We start from the raw sequence: 18292 nt of genomic DNA on the forward strand, positions 1-18292 counted from the left end.
GTGATGAATATGTATGTAACTAAGTTGTATAAATGTAGTGAGTTTTGGATCGGTGGTCGAAGCCAGCTTTGGGTGTGAACCCCTGGTTTCCCAGCGCTGGAATAAAAGCACCGCATATAACTACGTCCGTGGTTATGTGTCCTTTTTGCCAACATTTTTGGTGACCCAGGTGGGACCTCGCGAGCACTGCTGAGGCGGATCGCGTCTTGATCCTGCTCCGGCTAGCACCGAGGTATTCTTGGGGAGCGCATCGGACGCGACCGACCCTCCGCTGCTCTCGACGGACCTCTGATTGGTAAGAAGGTGCTTTTATTTTGGATTTGGGGTACCCCATTTGGTTTGGTAGCCTGCCGGTCAGACGCGGCGAAAGCCACGCTCGGTTGGGCAGGGAGCTCCCGTTCGGTAAAGCCTATAGGCGCCGTCCGTCAGACAGAGGGAAACTTCTGCAGGTTCGGCATTTGGTTAGGCGCCAATTAGTTTGTGTAGCTGAAAGGTTCAGCACTTGGTTAGGCGCCATTTGGTTTGGTTTGTGTATTTGCTGCAGGCTCGGCATCCTAATCTTGGTCTCTGAATTTGTTCTGGTCTGGTTCCTGTATTTGTTCCTGTATTTGGTGTGGTTCTTGTATTTATTTCTGTACTTGTTCTGGTTCGGTTCAGTTCCTAGGTGCCATTTGGTCTGGTTCATGTATTCGTGGCAGGTCCTGAACCTTGGTTTCTGATTCTATTTTGGTCTGGTTTTTGCATTAGTTTCTATATTTAAGCTGGTTCTTGTGTTTGTCTTTGTGTTTGTGTTAATTTGGTTTGGTTTCTGTATTTGGTTTGTGTGTCTGAGCTCAGTATTTTAGTTTGTATGTTTATATTTGGTACCAAAAGAATTCGTTTGGGGAAATAATTACAAAATAAGAACCGGTTCTGTTACTAAAGTACCACCTTGCTCCCCCTTCAGATGCATCTGTACACATGGAAGTAAATTGAGTTAGCTGTATTGCAGTTAGGCTTGTCCTGTGGATAGACTGATTTGGATCTAAAATTAATGTCAGGGATTGATGCTTAATGTGCTGTTGATTGATATTTGTAAGAAGTTACAAAAGGTAGCAGCTGAGGAATGTAACTATTGTTCAGCTAATTGGAATTACATATAAAGTTTATAATCGCAGGAATTAAATGAAGAGAGAAAAAGGGCAAAAGGAGCCCAAACCTGTGCCCGGCAGCTTCTCTTTGATAAGCTGCGGAGAGAAAAAAAAGAAAAAAAAAAAAAAGGGTAAAAAGCTGACTGTCTGCTAAAGCGGTGGAAAAGCGGGGGGGGAGCGGCGGCTGCTAGAGCTGGAGCTGCAGCTCCTCTCCTCCGGGCTTGCCGCCCGCGGGGATGAAAAGAGGGGGGGAACCAGTCTATGTAGAAGTTCCGTTTTCGCCAGGGGATTTAGTAACCTGGAAGCAATCAGCTGGTCCTTATCGGGAAAATCCAGATAAGGTTGCAATAATTAAGATGATAATTAAAATGCAGAATCCTCATTGGGATTATTTACAAGTGATTTTGGATACATTAATGGACTTTACAGAAAATATATGGTTATACAGGTTGCGAGGGGTAAAGTGAGAAAAGATATTCGGAATGGGAAAGTAGAGGGTAACGTTGATGAGAACTTTCCAAAAGAAGATCCCCGATGGAATTATAATACAGGAGGCGGGTTATGCCGTCTCTGGAGATATCAGGATTGGTTATTGATTGGCATTCAAACTGCTATGCTGAAGCAAATGAATTGGTCAAAACTGTATAATGTGAGGCAGGAAAAGAATGAGTCTCCCTCGGCCTTTTTAGAAAGATTAAAAGAAGCTGCCAAAACCGGGATGTAAAATTTTTAGTAGATACAGGGGCTACTTACTCTGTACTGAATTCCTTACAAGGGGCGGTAGGTCACAGAGCTACAATTGTTGGTGCCACAGGGAAGGAGGAAGTACGGCCATTCCTGCAACCCTTGGATTTGTGTTTTGGAGAAAAGGAACTAACTCATGAGTTCTTGTATGTTCCAGATTGTCCAGTTCCTCTTTTAGGATGAGATTTGCTGACTAAATTGGATGCCACAATAACATTTGAGGATGGAGAGTTGGTAATGAAAATTCCAGAGTCAAAGGTAGGACAGATTTTACTATTAAAAGAAAAACCGTTTGTAAAAATACCACAGGCAATAGAAGATGCAGTAATTCCCACAGTATGGGAAACTGACATACCTGGAAGGTCAAAAACAGCTAGACCTGTGAAAGTGGAGCTGAAGGAGGATACTAAACCAGTACGGTTGAGACAGTATCCATTGAAATTGGAAGCCAAATTAGGAATAGTATCTTTAATTAAGAAATTTTTGAAATATGGAATTCTGGAAGAATGTGAATCAGAGTATAATACTCCAATTTTTCCAGTAAAGAAACCGGATGGTAGTTATCGACTAGTACAAGATTTACGAGCAATAAACCAGACCACTAAGGACATACATCCAGTAGTTGCAAATCCCTATACCTTGTTAACATCTGTGAAGGAGAAATATAAATGGTTTACAGTACTTGATTTAAAAGATGCCTTCTTCTGCATACCCCTTGACCAGGAAAGCAAAAAGCTATTCGCTTTCGAATGGGAAAATCCTCACAACGGCAGAAAGACTCAATTGACCTGGATACGTCTTCCACAAGGATTTAAGAATAGTCCAACCATCTTTGGAAATCAACTAGCCAAAGAGCTTGAGGAGTGGACTACAAGAGGCCATATCGGAATTCCCCGACAGTGGTATTTGTTGCTGCAATATGTGGATGACATTCTGATTGCTGCTGAAACCCAAGAACTTTGCATCCAGGTAACAATTGAAATATTGAATCAATTAGGAATGAATGGATATAAAGTGTCGAAAAATAAGGCTCAGATTGCATCCACGACTGTGATCTATCTAGGATGCGAGCTTTCTCAAGGACAACGAAGACTAGGTATAAACCGTGTGCATGCTATCTGTGCTATCTCTGAACCGCGTAACTTACATGAATTAAGATCTTTTCTAGGAATGGCAGGATGGTGCAGGCTCTGGATTATGGACTATGGACTTATTGCCAAACCTTTATATGAGGCATAGAAGAATAAGGTTTTGGTGTGGGAAAAACCGCAACAAGAAGCTTTCCGAAAACTGAAACAAGCTTTAATGCAAGCGCCTGCTTTGGGCCTACCTGATCTGAGTAAGGACTTTCAGTTATTTGTACATGAGAGACAGAGACTTGCTCTAGGGGTATTAACCCAACAGCTGGGATCTTGGAAACGGCCCGTAGGTTATTTTTCCAAACAACTTGACGCGGTAAGTGCTGGATGGCCGGCGTGCTTGCAGGCGGTGGCTGCTACCGTGATATTAATCCAGGAAGTTCGGAAATTGACCATGGGGAAAAGGATCGAAGTATTTGTATCCCACATGGTGACTACTGTATTGGAACAAAAGGGGGGCCATTGGCTTTCCCCAAGTAGAATGATGAAATATCAAGCGATTTTGACAGAACAAGATGATGTTATTTTAAAAACAACTAACCTAATGAATCCAGCTGTGTTTTTAAATACAGAAACAGAAGAAGGGGATTTGGAACATGACTGTGTGGAGGTCATCGAATATACCCACGCAAGTCGTCCTGACCTGAAGGATACTCCATTGGAGGAGACGGATTGGGAACTTTTCACTGATGGCAGTAGTTTCGTGGAAAGCGGAGTGCGGTATGCAGGATATGCGATTACTACTGTCAAAACAGTGATTGAAGCCAAATCCCTACCACCAAACACATCAGCATAGAAAGCTGAGTTGATTGCCCTAACTAGGGCATTAGAGCTCAGCAAGGACAAAAGGGTCAATATTTGGACTGACTCAAAGTATGTATTTGGAGTTGTTCATGTGCACGGAGCTCTCTGGAAAGAGCGTGGACTACTTTCCTCCCAAGGAACAAACATCAAATACCAGAGGGAAATATCAAACTTGATTAATGCTGTTCAGAAACCATTGCAGGTTGCCATCATGCATTGCAAAGCTCATCAGAGTGGAACATCAAAAATTATTGAAGGAAATCGACTTGCTGATCAAACAGCTCGATCAGTGGCACGACAAGTCTGGACAATGGTGAGTCTTATCTCTCAGAAGGTAAGAGCAATTGATTTATTACCTACACCTTTAGAGGCACCTAAATATTCTACAGAAGACGAGAAATTGGCAAAATTAGTAAAAGCTGTCAAGGATAATTCTGGATGGTATGTGACCATCAACGGACAAGTTGTGGTGCCAACCACGACTATGAGAGGAATACTTCAAATGGAGCATCAGAAGTGTCATTGGGGTGCAGAAGCATTGGTAAAATACCTGAGAAAATGGATTATCTCAGTCCAGATGTTAACAATGGCAAAGTCTATTACGGCTAAGTGTGAAATTTGTTTGAAAAATAATCCTTCAGTAAAAAGAAAAGTAGATATGGGAAGAATTAAGACAGGCATACAACCAGGAGATTATTGGCAAATAGATTATGTGGAACTCCCCAAAACTCGAGGATTCAGATATCTATTAGTTGGGGTGTGCACCTTTTCAGGATGGCCAGAAGCCTTTCCTTGTCGCACCAACCAGGCACAAGAAACTGTAAAATGGCTATTAAAAGAGATAATTCCAAGATTTGGGGTACCATTGGGAATATCATCCGACAGGGGACCACACTTTGTTGCTCAAGTGGTGAAGGAAGTCAGTAGATGTTTAGGAATCAAATGGGAATTACATACCCCATGGAGACCCCAATCTAGTGGACAAGTGGAGAAAATGAATCAGACATTAAAAAGGCAACTTAGCAAAATTTGCCAGGAAGCAAAAATTCAATGGCCTCAGGCCTTACCAATAGCGTTATTGCGAATTAGAATTAAACCCAGGAGCGGAATGTCAGTAAGTCCATACGAAATTTTGTATGGCAAACCATATGAAGCACCTGATCCAAATCCAAGTGTACATGTAAAAGGTAATCAGGATGTATACAATTATGTGTTGTCTCTCGGCAGGACATTGAATCGACTCAGATCCGCACTAGTGTGGAATCGCCCACTAGCACTCGAGAATCCGGTACATGATATAGAGCCTGGAGACACAGTGTATATAAAGACCTGGAGAGAGGATCCTTTAAAAGAACGTTGGGACGGACCCTATCAAGTACTTTTAACTACATTCACCGCAATCAAGGTTGCTGAAGTAGATTCCTGGATACACTACACCCGAGTAAAGAAAGTCCCAAAACTGTGGCAATCGCAAGTAGTGGGTCCTACCACACTTAAAATTACGACGCAGGATGTCTAGTTTTTGTTACCGTATTGTGTTTATAGTAGTAAATGTACCCAGACTGTTTGCTTTTGTGGGAACACTTCTTGAAGAAGGAACAGAGAATGCCACTCTGATTTGCAAAGTCACTGGAGAACAATTATGTAGGACACGAAGGGCTATAGGAAATGGTGACGACACTCAAATGCCACAAGTGGTGCAAAGTATACAGAATCAGGCAGAGAACCTGATGATAGGATTGATTCGAGATTTTGCACAAACCCAGAACACCAGTAGCATTACTGCTTGCCTTCCCATCCCGAAATTGGCCGAAGACCCAATACAATGGGGAATAATATCTACAACCTTACCAGAAATAAACAAAACTGGTAGGATAGTGTGTGAATCTCACACTAAGTTAGAGCAAGTGCCAGCTGAACAATGGAAAAAAACAGGACCCGAACCAGTGGAATTTGGAGGAAAGATAGTTCTCAAAGAAAGTTGGACCAAAAGATAGTATATGAAAAAGTCAACCGAACCTATTGGGAATGTAAAGATCAGGATAATCAAAACATAACTGAATTATGGAATAACATGTGGACGTTGAGTACTGTACAACAATATCAATATAGTGAAGCATTCCCATGGTGTGTACAATGGTCCAATGTAACAAGAGGGATAACAGTACCATGGTGGAATTGCTCGTGAGTAATAACCTGCCAGACGGATGTGGGACATTTAGTTTGGGCCTTAAGCAATGGAACCTGGACAACACATTTACCGGTAGCAGGACCTGCAAGGGAAATTACTTTGGGGTTACCAACCCTATGTCCCATTTGGAAAAAGTCACCCTTGAAGAATAGGCAGAAACTTCTACAAGTTAGGCACAAGCGAGAGATAGATGAAGATGATGTGTGGCATGAACCGTCAAGCAGTGTTAAATTCGGCTGGGCATTAGAATCCTTCTTTGCACCGATTGCAGCTTATAGAAACAGAGAAATGATTGACAAATTAATTGGGCAGATGGATCGATTGGCAAGGATAACTAAAAAGGGTTTTCGAGATTTCAATATACAATTGCAAGCTACAACCAGAATGACCTTGCAGAACAGAATGGCACTTGACATAATGTTGCTGAAAGAAAACGGTGTTTGCGGATATTTAAAAGATAGGGTTGATCATTGCTGCATTCATATCCCAAATGTAACTTCTGAAGTGGAGAAAGATATTTCCCAATTAACCCAAACAGAAAAGGAACTACAAAAGGAAAAGCAAGATGCAGAGCAGAGCTGGATTGGGGCCTTACTAGGTAAATTGAACCTGAATTTGGGAGGATGGGTACATTCATTACTGGAAAACTTATTCCTGCTTGCAGTTATACTCACTCTTCTCTTTTTGCTATACGCTTGTGTTAAGCGTCAAGTAAATCAATCAAATGCCAGGAACGATCGCATCTTTACTGTCCTTAGCAGAAATACTAATCCACTCATTGACAACCCTCCAGCTGATAAGGAAACAATGAAGTGAAAATGCATTGTCTAAGAATAGAAAAGCATTTTCAAAGGGGGGAAATGTTATAGTTGAATTAGTTTTTACATCTTATAGTTGAAATAAGTTTTGCATCAAATAGTTGAAATTAGTTTTCTTATGGTTGAATCAGTTTTCTGTTTTGCAAACCGTACCTAAGATTCTTAGTTTTGTAAACTATATAACTGTATCTAAGATTCTTGGTTTAGTAAACTGTATCTAAGATGCCGTATCCAAGATTTTTACCTTATTTTGAAGTTTTCAGACTGTGTCCAGGGAGATGTGCATTCAGGCATGGTCTTATATAACCGTACCCTATTCTTCTAGTTGACAAAGATTTATGATATATTCTCTTAAAATAGGTAACTTAGAAATAACCGAAAACATGCGAATGTTACTTAGCATCGGCTAGATAGACAGTTTGTGTTAGAATAGGTGTGGAATATGCTAATGGTTGTTAAGAGTTGTGATGAATATGTATGTAACTAAGTTGTATAAATGTAGTGAGTTTTGGATCGGTGGTCGAAGCCAGCTTTGGGTGTGAACCCCTGGTTTCCCAGCGCTGGAATAAAAGCACCGCATATAACTACGTCCGTGGTTATGTGTCCTTTTTGCCAACACCTTGACTTCAGCAAGGCTTTTGACAACGTCTCCCACAACATCCTCATAGGCAAGCTCAGAAAGTGCGGGCTGGATGAGCGCACGGTGAGATGGATCACGAACTCGTTGGATGGCGGATCTCAGAGGGTTGTGATTGATGGTGCAGACTCTGGTTGGAGGCCTGTAGCTAGTGGTATTCCCCAGAGGTCAGTGTTAGGTCCAGTCATGTTCAACCTGTTCATCAATGACCTGGGTGAAGAGACTGAGTGCAAGTTTGCTGATGATACCAAATGGGAGGAAGCATAGTTGACTGTGCTGCCATTCAGCGCGACCTGGACAGGCTGGCTGACTGGGCAGAGAAGAACCTGATGAAATTCAACAGGGGCAAGTGTAGGGTCCTGCATCTGGGGAGGAATAACCCCAGGCATCAGTACAGCTTAGGGGTTGACCTGCTGGAAATCAGCATTGCAGAGAAGGACCTTGGAGTTCTCATCAACAACAGGTTGACCATGAGTCAACAATGTGTCCTTGTGGCCAAGAAGGCCAACAATATACTGGGGTGCATTAGGAAAAGTGTCACCAGCAGGTCGAGGGAGGTTATCCTCCCAGAGTAGAGGGAGACCCCTCTACTCTGCCCTGGCGAGGCCGCATCTGGAGTACTGTGTTTAGTTCTGGGCTCCCCAGTTTAGACAAGGAATTACTGGAGGGAGTCCAGCAGAGAGCTACAAAAATGATGAGGGGTCTGGAGCGTCTTTCTTATGAGGAGAGACAAAGAGAACTGGGTTTGTTCAGCCTGGAGAAGAGGAGGCTGAGAGGGGATCTTATCAATTTTTATAAATACCTGAAGAGTGGATGTCAAGAGGATGGGTCCAGACTCTTTTCAGTGGTGCCAACGATAAGATGAGGGGCAACAGGCACAGACTGAAGCACAGGAGGTTCTATATAAACAGGAGAAGAAACTTCTTTACTTTGAGGGTGCCAGAGTACTGGCACAGGCTGCCCGGAGAGGTTGTGGTGTCTCCTTGTCTGGAGACATTCAAAACCTGCCTGGCCACATTCCTGTGCGATCTGCTCTGGGTGAACTGGATTTAGCAGGTCACTTCCAACCCCAACCATCCTGTCATTCTGTGAATGGATCATTTCACACAAGTGAATCACCTGTCACACATTTACATTGTTATCAGCCTGAGCCAGAATCATGCTAGCAATTTGCTGCTGAAATGTTCCACATCCATTATCCAAACCCCTGAAAAATCCAGTCTTCAGAAAATGTTTTTTAAAAATCTGGGCCAGTGCCATTGTTTGTGTGTGTATGTGAATGAGGATGTCCAACTGATGTCATGGTAGCAACCAGAAAAAATATAAGTTGTTTCATCTTTGTAAGAAAGTTTTGTGTTGCCCACAGGAGACACACAAAGCCACGTGCAATCCTTTCTATAAAGACAGTATCATTGTAATACATGATTAGCCATTATGATCTCCTGTCATTTCACTCCAGGAGAGTTATGGCTGTCACACTGAGGATGTAAGACTGCAGATGGAGGACTGCCAGCTACAAATCTCTTGTAAGGCTGCTGCACTAAATCTCTTGGAGAAAAGACATTGCCTAAAAAAACACTATGCTAAAGGGACCTGCCATTTGTTTTCTTAGAGATGATGAGAAGCAAGTCTGTGGAGAGAGGTACTGTTTCATTCTACACTTGTTAATATTATGCAAGCAGGCACTCATCAAGGAAGACCCAGCTTTTTCTGAGGTTAAGACAAGAAAGGAGTCATGGCAGTATTAAATGCGTTGTGTCACTCTTGCTTTCTGTATAGTCTTTTGTATGAGAGAGAAGGAGTAGACATCACTTTCTAGGGGCCAACTGAGGCTGTGATGGATTTTATAGCTTAGTTATAGTAATAGTCAAGTGGAGGTTGCTAGGTTGGCACAGGTCTGGACTGTTGGTTATGGAGAACATCTATGGTGGGCTCAAAATTGGCATTCAGCTCAGGTGAAGGCTTAAGAGCAAATAGTGCTTTATTATGAAGACAAACCCTCATTCATATGCTCAGTGTAGGTGAACAGACACTGATGGAGCTCAAAATATTGATGCATATCCTGTATGTGAATCCCTGAAATTATTCCTTCAAAACTTTGAGGCTGAGTTAAACCAGCAAGGTGGATAGAGAGATGGGAGTGTCACAGGGCTCAGCATAATTCAACTCCATACTGCAGCTGGCAGTATACATAGAGCCAATGCAGCTGGCAGTGACAGCTAACAGAAGATAAGAGGGGCTTCACACTGAATTTCACTGGACATTTTCATTCTGGGGTGGGTTTTAAAGGTCCCGGCCTCACTGCGTGGTTGTTCATTGAGTCACTCATGTTCATTTTTAAAATTAGGGCATTAAAAATTTGAAAAGCAATTTATTTTCATACAATGGACACCAATCCAATAAAAAAGTACACATATATATAAACAAAACATAAGTACATATATATATAAACAGGCATCAAGATTCAAGTTGGATCTCAATTTGCATGTTTCCTACACATGTAGACATGCTCAACTTTGAATTCATAACAAGTGCTTTGCTTAATGAAAGCCTGTATGTGATCATAAGAATGTTTGAAAATCTGGTGCTATGTTAATTTTTCTGGCTTGCAGAAAAGACGAAGACTTTCAGAAGTTCTGTGCATCCATCCAGTCCTGTTAATCTGGACTTTCTTTTTTGAAAAAAAAAAAGCACATTGCTTATTTAAGAAAATAATTCAAACTTTGCAAGTGGTGTGACCTAGCTGGTCTAGTTGGAAGGTTTCCATCCTTACTGGTCCTGGACAGCTGGAAAAAAGAAAAAGCTCAGATGCGGAAAAAAAAAAAAAGTCCTTGCACATCCACAATACTCACTGTGGTGTAGTTACCAATAAAATAGTATTGGCTGACAATATTCTTCATAAGAGCAAGGCAAATTAACTTCCTCAAGCATTTTTAATTGTCAGCATTTTGTCTTTCATTGCCAGTCTTTGACTGCCTAGAGGCTATAGCTCACATGTAGAATTTGCAGAGATACAGTTGCTTCTGGTTGTTCATTCAAACTCGGATGTATTTTACAGGAACACAATCCATGCTTTTTAGGTTTGGTTTGGTTTGTTCTGGCTACATGTGTTTCATTTGGCAAAATATTCCCCTAAGTACTGAAATAATAGCCAACAATTAAATTATTTTATAATGTGTAGAAAACCAGGATTTATCTGTGGGAATTTTGTTTCTCTGCCTTTCCCATAACCATTAACTTAACAATGCTCCAGAATGTTCTGGTTTCTCTTTGCTTTTTCCTGACACCATTCAAACTCCAGCCTCTAGTCACCTGCACCAGTTTTTTGAGGTATTAGTCCTTCAATCAACAGTTGTTTTAAGTTCCCAGGTAGGAAAATACTTCCAAAATAAAAGCGGAAACAGTTTGCCCGCAGATAATAGGCTGGCAAGCCAAACATGCTGTTGCTTCACTTGAAGATACATCACTGTTGTGCAGGTGATGCAGAGAAATATCTCTCTTGCTGTGACATCATCACAGTTGTGGCAGACAAGCAGAAGTGTTTAACTTCTGCTGCAGGACTAATGACCATGTGATTAATGACACAGAACTGAGATACTGGAATGAAGGGACTCAGGCAGCAGGCTAAGGACATGGGGGAAGGTGGGGTGAGTGCTAATAACTAACTGAAGAGGTTTTATTTATTCCTCCTGTCACTCACTGTTACCTCACTGATTAGATTCCAGAAACCTGACCAAGGCAGCTAGCTAGGCATTGACCACAGAGCCTCTGACAGAACCTGGGTATGAACAGTGTGGCTTTATTGGTTTCCATGCTGCACTGGAAAAAACCCAGATCAGGATGCAGTGTCTGGTAGGAGTGCTCTTGTAGCTGTTTCTGGAGGAGGGAGTGGGGAAGAATGGAAGGTGTGTCACTTCGAAACTGAAAAGATTTGGTGAGACAGTTTTTCAAGATGAAAGATAGAAAACATTTAAATATCAAAAAAAGTGATTTTTAACCGTGGTCTGGGAATTTCATGTACTTCAGAGAGGTGGAGTCTATCCACCAAATCTATCCAAGGTGGATGCTTCTGATAACTCATTACCAGAAGGCCTCTTGCAAGTTTTAGAAGCAGATGAGGAAATCTCTCCCTTCTTGCTTCAGATCTTCATTATGTAGAGCACAGAGCACATCTACCTTCCCAGAGTTTAGTTTGCTGAGTTAGGTTTAGCTGTCTGAGTCCAAGGTCAGCTCCTTTACTAATAAGAGCTGTTGTAGAAAAAGCCAGAGGTGAGGGCCTGTCCCTCCTCTCCTTTGGGAGCTCCTCTTATGCTGAGGTTCTACTGCTATGCCACATCACAGCTTTGTAAGCAGACGTGTCAGCACCTGGTGTTCACCTTGACCCAGACCCACTGGCTGGGCTGCCTGGGTTGGCATTAGACTGCTACATCTCTGGTCTCTCTGATCCTGTTCACTGCCTCTGGCCCTGACCCTGACCCAGACTTGCTGCTCTGCATCTCAGCTCATTGTTGTTGAGGTCCCTCCTTGCTCATGAGAGCCATAACAAGGCTCACGGCTACAAGCTCACCTCCTTTGCAGAGCAGCTGGCCCCCTCACTGCTTACTGATGCACTGTGCATTTGAGACAGATTGAGGGTATGGCAAGTCTGTGTTTGCAAAATAGGAGCCATGAATGAATTAATTAAAACAGTGAAATGCAGGAAAGTTTGTGAATAGACAGAGAAAACACAGGTTCTCTCACTCTTAGATGACTTATGTTAGACATTGGACTTTACACAATAAAACCTCCCTGTCAGTGCTAGATGGTGACCATCCCACAAAAGCAGATTTCAGTAGCTGTTTTTTCTGTAGCAAGAAAAAGAGAAATTGACTCCATATTTTTTCTTTTTAAAAACAAACAAAAAGCTGGTTTTTTTAGTTCATCAGCTAATTACTAAGATTTCGCAGATACTGGTGAAAGGATTGTGCTGCTGTTCACTCATTTTTCAAGTGAATGCCTCACTCCTTGAACAGTTGATTATGTTTGGTTTTATGATGAATGGTGGACTCTAGTATAGATCAGACATTGTGCTTCAGGTATGAAAATTCACTTCTTACAGATTTCAGGCAAGATTTATGCATTGGCACAAAGAAGTTTCGGTTTCAAGGAACCTGCTGTTTTCAGTGAAAAGCTGCTTTGTCGAAGTATTTCTTCAAACAACAGGAGAACTCAATTGCAATAACAGTGATGGTAAAGTCTCAAAGAGCTTCAGTTACGATCAAGAGTCCTGCCTTCCTTTTCCAGTTTTATTCCATCATATTTGTCAAACAGCTCAACCTCAGAGGCTTTCATAGAATCAATGCCATCCTTCCGTGAGGCTTCCCTGTGATCTGAGCCTCCAATTTCACAGTGTCTCCAAAAGATGTGTTCTGCTGCTTAGCAATGGTGGCTGGCTACAGGAAGAGGGGACTTCTTCCACCTCTCTAACGAGAGAATCTACCTTCTTCAATGGGGGAGGCTGACTTATGAAAGAATTAGGAGAGCTGTCAGTATTTGGTCCTTCTTTAGAACAACTCTTCCATGGTAGAAGATTGCTCATGGAGTATTTTGCTGGGACATTTCCATATCTTCTCAGGTTTGGAAGAATAAATAATCTCCACCTCGGCTGCTGAGCTTGCAGGAGGGATCAGTTTGTTTTATAGCACAGCTTCATTTTGTTGTGAGGAGCGTTTTTTTTGTGAGTCATCATGGAAGTCATTAAGCAGGTGTCAAACAGAGTGTGTGATACATTGCTGAAGGACTGGCAGATGAGCTACCCTTACTCTAAGTAGAGAGGGTATTGGCTCCTGCTGTTGATGTGTTTTCTTTTAGCTGGGTCTGACTGAATACCTCTTGCAGCAGTTGTTCCTCCCTGAGAGATTCTAAGTGGACATGAAGTATCAGTCATTAGCACTTGTTTGTTAAGGTAATAGTTGTTTTCTTTTGTCATAATTTCAGTGATACCTTATGTAGACCTGACTGTGACATCTACAAAGGTGTGTTCTGTCTCCTTTGTATCAGGGAAAGAAAAAAAAAAAAGGAATTCTGGGAGGAAATAACTTTTTAGTTCCATTTAGTTCCATGTCTTCATCTGTCTTTTCTAGTGTACTTCACTGCTCTGGATTAGTTAGTTGTACCCAGTTCTGAGTTGTGACTCTTCTGACATATGAAGAACTACAAATGCTTTAACTGTGGTACTGATGCACAGTGAACATCAAGCTGGTTGTCTACATACAAGACTTTTCACAGCATGCTTTCTAGAGGCATCTGTGCTTTGGTTCACTTCTATTTAAAATGAACAACAACCACCACCACCATGCACACACATGCAAGACCTAGTATTAGCTGTGAAAAGCAGATCTTTTAACGGTACCTCAGCATGGAGAGTCAAAATTGTGAGTCCTTTAGGGTTCATCTGTAGTATAGATCCAGGAATACTGATCCAGCCTAACTGGAATTTTTGATCCTTCAGTTGGACATGTAGGAAAGTATAGCTCAAAAAACCAAAGCTGTTTACACATTTGTTTCAGGAAGTAGAAGAGATGTATAGGTATAGTAGGATATCTTACCTGAGTTGAATCTTTCAGATGGACCACGTAAGAGATATCTTCACCCTTCTCCTCTGTGCCACTATGAAGTACCTGCTGTCTTCAGTAATGTGTGCACTATTCAGTTCCACTTTTTCACCACTATTATTTTCCTGAATCCAATTTGTTATTGCAACAAACCCTGTCTTACTGATTCTGCTTTCAAATAATTACTAGAATTTCCTGTTCCCTGAATGAAACAGGGCAGTCTGAGAAATCAGATGGATCTGGAGGATATAATATGTGATGCTGTGAAACAAGAATCTGGCATCCTTCTCTCTCCTATCAGAACCTTGCTATGTTTAGTTGTTCTAATACATGGTTTAATGACGAAGAACGTGGCATTTCTATTTTGTGTGACAGTATGAAGAAAAACAAAACCAACATGGCTGTTGATTTACATATATTTTACAGTACTCCTGTGATAATGTCAGATGCCTTTGATTCCATATGATAAATATATGCTGTATAAAAGGAGAGCATGCCTCCAAAGGTTTTAGAAATAGCTGTATGTCACAAAGTAAATACTTTTTGGTTTACTTCTCTTTTTTTCTCCAGCTCACAGTTGGAAGAGCTCTGCTTCAATGCTATCGCTTCAACCAGCAAACTAGCTAAAGTTAAGTGTATACTGAAGTGCAATAGAAATGCTTTTCTGAATAGCTACCTTTATTTTCCTGGGACAAGGCCGAATAGGTTTATGAGACATGGGGGGTCTGAAGACACTGGACTGGACTCTTCTCTCACCTTGTTTTAGTTTCATAGATTCTGATGAAATTTGCTGAGTTACAGATGTATAAGAAAGAACAAACCAGCTGCCTGCAACCAAAGCCCTGTAGCTAGCTTTACTTCCAGTAGCTTTTTTATAGCAGTCTTATTAAGGTGTAAATCAGATGCACAACTACCTAGGGACAAAGGATTTCAAGTCATTAGAGCAAGGAAGATGGAGATGGCAACCCTGGATTCCATTTGCAGCTCTGGCCCTGCCAAGTTTTTAATGATTAATTGCAGCCTTTGTTAATTAGTAATACAGCCCTGTAAGCAGCTCAACTTTTTGTATCTTTAGTCTCTCAACTGTAGTTTTCTATGTAATTGCCACCCCCTTTACAAAAACTTGAAGAGTATTTTGCTATTGGTAAGCACTGAGAAATGCAGCAGGTAGCAGTCTACTGTCTAGCGTAGGAATGCTTCCAAGGCATAGGTGTAGAAGCTAATGTTTTAACACGTGATTTTGCTCTGAAAACACGTTTCTAAACACCATGCTGTTTGCCATTTCCCTTCACAACAGCAGGCACAGAAACCTTTCCACCCTAAATGGTTTATCTCCTTGTAGAATCTGTGCACATGGCACAAAACAATAAAAATAAGGTTGCAAGATCCTGGGCAGAGAAGAGCATGTATAATTCCACTGGATGCACATGATGTCCTTTTCATGTATGGTTCAGGTCAGAGAACTCCATCTGACTTTTGGAAAATTGCACTGAATCAGTCGAGGGGCAACACAACATGCTTCAGAGGTGGAGAGTGTTGATCGCTGACAGTTCATCTGGAGAACAGTGCTGTGAAGCTTCACTCTGAGCAGGTGCTTTCCAGCTTCCCTGTGTGAATTCTGAACACAGGAAGGTCCTGCTGAACCACTACCCATATGCTGGAGATTTGGTGTTGAAATCAGGCTCACTGTCCAATAAGCCGAAGGACTAGGAAAGAACATCAGGTCTGCTGCCTTCCACTCTGCCAGTGTTGTGCTACTGTGCAGGCAATAGTTGAACCTGCTTACTGAGATCCCTGAAGACAAATCTAGAGTTATCAGCAGTTCCAGTGTACGCTGATGAATGAACCTTAAAACTGGGCTTCTACATACTGACTTGGTCATCCTTCTCATGCACTGCTGAGCAGCATATACTCATTCTCCTTTATGCTCTGAGTGTGCAGGGAGACTACCTGGGTGAACCACGAGTACTTGAAGGTGTTCTGGCAGTGCGCATCTGCCAGCTATGGCACAATTGTAGCTGTTTGAGCCAATTCTCCTGTTCATAAACTGTCGGTTAATTTTTCTTGTCGCTAGGTGGCAGAATTTGCGTTATTAAATCATGCAGGATTTTTTTCAGTGCTCAGAACTACTTCAGCTCTGTCCCCGTAAATGAATTGCCAAATTGCCACAGAGGGAGCTGTGTGAAAGGAACAAGCAGGGGCTCCCTCTGAAGGATATGATCTGTCCTGCAGCTGATGGGTCACTTGCATTATGCTGGATTCAAGACCTGGTCAAATTTGACAGGTTCTCCTCTTAATGTATTCCTTCGGGCTTTGATTTGTCAGTCTGGTGCCCACAGTGGTTCAACCCCGATTCCAGAGCACTTTTCTGTCATATATATGCTGAACAATATTTGCACTTTTCATCAAGAAGAATCTGTCTCTGAGGCAGTTCCTGTAGTGCTTTTGGCTAATACTAGTGGAAATCTAAGCTCACACTGCATCACAAGGGATCATAGGGGATACATTTTTTGAGCTAAGGTAAAGCACTTAGAAAATTCAGATTTGGAAAGCTTTTTTTACTTTAACCTGTTTCTACTAAAGTGGTTTAGGTTGGTTTGAATCTCTAGGCCACACAATGTAGAGAGAACATTTAAGTAATATTTTTAATTCCCAGCACCTTCATGATAAATGGTGAATGTCCGGGAAACATGTATAACAGGCATGTGATTTTACAGAGATATTTTAAACTTACAAAGTCGAGATATGTTGCAGAAAATGTAAACATAATGATCTGTGGAGCAGCTCCTGATCAAATCAGCTTTTCATTTGATAAATTAATCTTGAAGTTTCTGTATCTTCTGTGCTTGGCCATAGCAAGGGTTGGTCAAAAGCAGCAAGATGCTATTTCCTGTCCTGGTAGATATGAAAATACTGACATGGCTGAAGGACAGGGTAGAGAACTGCTCTGCACCAGGGCTATCATGCAGCATAGAGAAAAAACATTCTTGCCACCTTCCTTAATCCTGTAGTTGACATATTTTGTTGTCCTATTCACTCTGGAGAGAGAAACTCTTCCATAATTCTCCCATTAGGATGGAGGAGGAAGGAATACAACTTGCTCATTCACCTGAATTTTTGGCTGCCCAGAAGAAAGCAAAATAATTCAGTATACGGATGGATGAAGGTATGTCTGTCTCCTCTTGCATTTCATTCCAAATAAGCAGTCATCCAACTAGTAGCAGCATTTAAGGAGAGCTTGCTAGTACGAGAATGTCTTTCAAGTGTTCACAGAGGCTGAGTGAGATTTCAAGATTGGAAACAAAATCTTTGGACCTTGAGGGGAATTCAACTCCAATAAAAAGTTATGGTATTTACTAGCTCCATTTTTGCATTTCATAGGCTTCATAATCTTCTGGACCATGTTCCCAGATCTCACTGCATTCAGACTTGAAACCTGATTCCAACTCTGTGCCTTGAGCCCATTGAGAATTATTCTGCATGCACAGTTCAATGCTCTTACCTGTATTTCCCATGGCTAGGAGTGTTGAAGGCTCTGAAGGAAACTGTTTTGCTGTGGTGATGCAAGTAATTTTGTATTTTCTTCCTGCTTCTCTTGGGTATTTATACTCGAATGTGTTGATACCGTTCTTCTTTAGTGAGGTTTTTTTTTTCTCATTTTTCTTAGCAAAAAGAAAGAGGATTTATTATACATGAAAGTATAATACTTCAGTACTTAATGTCTTCTTTGCCTCAGTCTTTGGTAGTAAGATCAGTTTTTTTCTGGGGTATCCAGCCCACTGAGCTGGAAGACAGGGACAGGGAGCAGAATGAAGCCCCAGTAATCCAAGAGGAAATGGTTCATGACCTGCTACACTGCTTAAACATACACATGTCTGTGGTGCCAGGGGTTCCCCCAAGGGTTCTGAGGGAGCTGGCAGAGGTGATCACCCAGCCACTTTCCATTATCTCTCAGCAGTCCTGGCTAAACAGGGAAGTCACATTTGACTGGAGGTTAGCAAATGTGACATCCATCTACAAGAAGGGCTAGAAGGAGCATCTGGAGAACTACAGCCCTGCGGTCTGACCTTGATGCTGGGGAGGGCTGTGGAGCAGATTATCTTGAGTGCCATCATGTGGCATGTACAGGACAACCAAGTGATCAGGCCCAGTCTGCATGGGTTTATGAAAGGTAGGTCCTGCCTGACCAACCTGATCTCCTTCTATGACAAGATGATGTGCCCAGTGGGTGAGAGA

Source organism: Nesoenas mayeri (assembly GCF_963082525.1).
Source record: "Nesoenas mayeri genome assembly, chromosome: Z".
Taxonomy (NCBI): domain Eukaryota; kingdom Metazoa; phylum Chordata; class Aves; order Columbiformes; family Columbidae; genus Nesoenas; species Nesoenas mayeri.